This window comes from Anas acuta, chromosome 14 (assembly GCF_963932015.1).
Source record: "Anas acuta chromosome 14, bAnaAcu1.1, whole genome shotgun sequence".
NCBI classification, from domain to species: domain Eukaryota; kingdom Metazoa; phylum Chordata; class Aves; order Anseriformes; family Anatidae; genus Anas; species Anas acuta.
Genome location: NC_088992.1, coordinates 7,501 through 12,032, shown reverse-complemented (window position 1 = coordinate 12,032; position 4,532 = coordinate 7,501). Strand labels below are relative to the sequence as shown.

The 4,532-nt window shown below is 47.2% G+C and overlaps 1 long non-coding RNA gene across 1 annotated transcript in view; it reads left to right on the top strand.

Annotated features, from left to right (window-relative positions):
- Nucleotides 1-2,740: 2,740 nt before the first annotated feature.
- The window catches only part of LOC137864364 (uncharacterized), a 1,895-nt gene continuing 103 nt past the window's right edge, over nt 2,741-4,532 (top strand). The window contains exons 1-2 of the long non-coding RNA XR_011101455.1: nt 2,741-3,314; nt 4,199-4,532. The exon at nt 4,199-4,532 is cut by the window's right edge and continues 103 nt beyond it. This is a non-coding gene — a long non-coding RNA (uncharacterized lncRNA). The remainder of the gene's footprint in view (nt 3,315-4,198) is intronic.

The window sequence follows — 4,532 nt, the reverse complement described above, 5'->3', positions numbered from 1 at the left end:
TTTGAGATCGCGTCTGTTTCCATCCTCACTCTTGCAGAAGTCGTCTGGGCTGCATCAGGAGCTCTTGCTTGGGAATTGATTTCCTAAGTGTCTTCTTAGGGGGTTTTCAGCCCCCATCCTTCTGGTCTCTTGTCTTGAAGGCAGGCTTTTTAGGCCTCCACCATCCCAGTTCTGGCAGTTGCTTCCAGTCGCGTGTCGTGACATTTGAGTCTCTGGTAGGGTCTGGTGCAGAGCACCTGTTCTGACTTGCTGTTGCCCTAGGGCTTTCCCCCGGGGGTCACTTTTTCTTGCGCCTAGTGTTGTGTGTTTTGTTTGTAGTGTTTGTGGCGTGCCTGTGTGTGTACGTGTTTGGTCTGGAGCTGTCCTGCCTGGCAGTTAGTGATAATAGCTAACGTGGCAGTGCATGGGTGTACTAATACATTGATGGGACTGTTTTGGCGTAGACATCTGCCTCTGGGCGCATACTGAAGGACAGCTGGCACAGTCATCTCTGGAGGTTGGCAGATGTGGATTTGGCAGAGTTGAGCTGCTTGCGAGCAGCTGTTTGCATAGTGCTTGAATGGTGTACTGTTGAATCTTGAAAGCTTACAGATATGGGGTTTTGAATTTTTTTATTTTTATTTCTTTCCTGTCCCCAGTAGAGTGTATACCGTAGTAGGAACTGCCCACAGGAAAGAGCTCCTTCTGGAACTGTTCATCAGTCGGTAGGCAGCTCGGTGCCTGTCTTGATCTACTTCTGAGGTGCTGAGGCAAGGGGGCTGCTGTTTTGAAATGATAATATTGTTAATTGGGTCCCTTTGTGTTGTGGAGGGATGGGTGCTAATGGTGGCAGGTGAATGATTGATTCTCTTGTGGCTGTTTTCATTTGTTTAAGGTGAAACACAGTGTACAACACGGGACTTGACGACCAGAGCTGCTTTTGGCAAGGTGAGCGATGAGCAGATGTAGAAGGTACTTTAGGGGTGCAGTTGTCACTGCAGTTAGTTAACTGCACAAAATACAGTAAAAATCCTGTTTATTTTATATTTCCGAGGTGTTGTAGCTGGCCTAAGAGAGCAGATGGAAACATCTTCCTCGAGGGCAGGTGAGGGGGCAGATGTAAGGGAGCAGATGAGAGTAACTGTCCCAGCTGTGCTGTGGCTTTGGATGCTGCTTCAGCCTGTGGTTTTCTTTCTCTTTTGCAGGTGTCTCGCACAGGCTGAGTGGGGCCAAGCTGCACTCTGAAGAGCAGCACGAGAAGGGCGGGCTGGTTGTGAGCTGGATTGGAGCAGAACTGCCAAGTAGCACGAGGTGACTGCGAAGGGTCTTGCTTTGCAGGTGCCATGGCAGGCTCTCCACAGAAGCCACAGAGGATTGGAGAAGAGGTTGCAGATGATCAAGGAGCGACACGTGCAGGGATGGCTTGAAAAGGGTATGGCTGCTTTCTCTTCTGTTTATCAGGTGTCCCAGGCAACGTGGGCTGTGATGTTAGTTCTTGAGAATTGGAACGAAGCAGGTGCTGATTGCGGTCTTCTTTGGTAGGCAAGGAGGTGCCCAAAGCCCTGTCCTGTGTAGCCTGAGCACGCCTCTCTGAGGATGAAGCTTGCTTTCCAGCAGTTCCCAAAGCTGTTGAAGCTGAAATGCTGCGTCTGTTTTTTTTGTGTTGGGGTTGCACCTTGGTGAGTGCAGGGATGGGTTTTAAGTGGGTGCAGCAGAGGGCCTGGCCCCAGTGTCCTGTAGTGTGTTTTGACCCACCAGCATAGCCACTTGGTTCTCAGATATCCTACTGAAGTAAGTGATTTTTCCTGTGAGTGGAATGGAATTTTTTTTTTTTTTTTGGCATGTAATCACTTCTGCTCCTAGATTTTTCTTTCTACGTAAATAAAAGATACTAAGAAAAAGAAAAGGTACGTTGTTTTGGGGAAACCGTGGGGTAGGGTTCCTTGGCCACATAAGTGCAGTAGTGCCTAGAGAGTGAGCAGGGTCACCTCCTTCTTCTCTGCAGAATAAGGCTGCCCGGCCCCATTTCGGCGCGGCGCCCCCCGGGCCCATTTGTCATGTGGAGCTACTGAGCAGGTTAGGTAAAGGAGGTGGGAACAGAGAGGTATTGCACAATTATATGTTGCCTTAGTAGTAGTGAACGTTCTGCAGGAGGTGGGTATCAGTGCTGGCATGCTAGTGAATGCTGGTTCTCTGTTTTTGCAAGTGATGATGAACCTGTTTGACTTAATTCCATTTGAAAAAGTTCCAGTTACTTGAGTGGTTGTGCTGTCCTTTCAATATTAAAAGCTGCAGCAAAAGCATGGCGATTGTTGCTTCTAGAAACACCCCTGGTCTCTTGTCTGCTCTCTGCATGTTGTTTAGCTAAAACATTTAAAAAAAAAAAAAAACAGGAAACACACACAGACAAAAAAAAAACAATAAGAAAAAAAAACCAACACCATTGGCTGACTTGTTGTGAATGCAACGAACATTTAATCCCTTTGTTTTCCCAGGTGGAGTGGATGATACTGGTTTCACTGTTGGACCTTGGACTCGGAGAGGAACACGTGAGCACAATCGTAGGTTGCATCAGCAGTAGTCAGCATTGTGGAGAAGGTGAGCAATGGGGCTGGCGTCCTAGTGAATGCTGTTACTCTGTTTTTGCAGCTGATGATGAGCCTGGCAATTGACTATCATGAAAATATAGTCATATATGCTTCCAGTCGCGTGTCGTGACATTTGAGTCTCTCCTGGGGTCTGGTGCAGAGCACTTGTTCTGACTTGCTGTTGCCATAGGGCTTTCCCCCGGGGGTCACTTTTTCTTGCGCCTAGTGCTGTGTGTTTTGTTTGTAGTGTTTGTGGCGTGCCTGTGTGTGTGTGTATGTGTTTGGTCTGGAGCTGTCCTGCCTGGCAGTTAGTGATGACAGGTAACGTGGCAGTGCATGGGTGTACTAATACATTGATGGGACTGTGTTGGCAAAGACATCCGGTCTGCCTCTGGGCACTTGCTGAAGGACATCTGGCACAGTATATCTGTTTGCGAGCAACTTCTCGTTTACCTCTATTTATTTAAAAAACTGTAAAATTTAATTGCAATCCAGTTTGGGACCCAGTCATGTATGACACCAGGGGGCTTGTCCAGGAGGGCTTTGGTTCTTGGAATCTTATTTGATGTAGGAGAGGTGCCCCAGCATTTGGTGGTTGCTGTTCGAGTCTGGTCGGGACTAATGGCATCTCGAACCTGAATACAGGTAAGCTAAGGTTTTGATTTTTTTTCAGCTCCCTTGCTGGCTGCAGCAGTATATTTTGCCCGTAATTCTGCGTGTGAAGATCTGAATGAAGACAACGGAGTCGTAAGTGTTTAAAGCGTATACTGTTCTGTTGGATGGGTTTTGGTTGCCTGTGTGTGTAAGAGTGTGACTGAGACGGAATTTAGTTCCGAAGCGATTGTGGAGGTCTTCTGTACCACAGTTCCAATCTCCCGCGAGGGACTTGGCCGATGAAGGACCGAAGGGATTCCCAAAGGATTTGTGGGTGGGTGATAGATCTTAAATCCTCTTTAAGACACTCTTATTAAGGTAACCAAGGGCTGTGGGAATTGCCAGAGTAACATTCCTAGATGGGTGAGACAAAACCGAAGACCAGGGACCAGAAGAAAGGGAGCAAATTACCAGACATACCACCAGAAAGTCCATTAGGAATAACAGTTAGAAACTGGAACGAGAGAGGCCCCAGTAACGTAAAAAGTAAATAAAAAATGGTTCAGTCTTGTGTGATAGAATGGCCAAAGGAGCCTTTAAGACCGCATGTCTTTCGGCCCGTTTTTGGATCCTTTGAAGACTGTATTTGTCAGGCCTTAAATACACATGTTAATTCGAAGGAACCTTTCTGCCGGGAAGAAAGTGATGATGCAGGATTATGGATCAGGAGGACTTCATGTCCTTTTACAGCCTTAATATTTACACTAAAAGCAGGTAAGAAATTTTGAAGAAGAAGAAGAACAGGAAAAATAAAAAGATAATAAACGGGAGCCGTTGGATAACCTACCATCTCCATATCGTAACAATCCACCTCTGGTGGTGTGCTGGGTCTGGCTGGAATGTTAACTTTCCCAGCAGCAGCCCATACAGTGCCGTACTCTGCAGTTGTAGCTGGAGCAGCAGTGTTATCACACGCGTGTTGTGTCTACTGCTGAGCAGCAGTGGCACAGCATTGGGCCTTTCTCTAACCCTCCTAGGGGATGGGCAAAAAGCGAGGAGAGAAACATCACTAGGGCAGCTGACCTAAACCAATCCAAGGGATATTCCATACCATGGGATGTCACACTCAGCAATAAAAGGTGGAAACAGGAAGAAGAGGGGAGGGGTGGGCTCTCGTTGAGAAGACGTCGGTCCTCCTCTCGAACACCGGCTGCGTGCGTTGAGGCCTTGCATCAAGGACGTGGTCAATCATCGCTCATTTGTGGGAAGTAGAGAGCAATTTCTTTCCTCTGCACTTCCATATAGCTGTCATTTATTTTGTTTGTTTGTTTTCGTCCCTTCTTTTTATTTTCCCTTTTCCCCTCCTTTTTC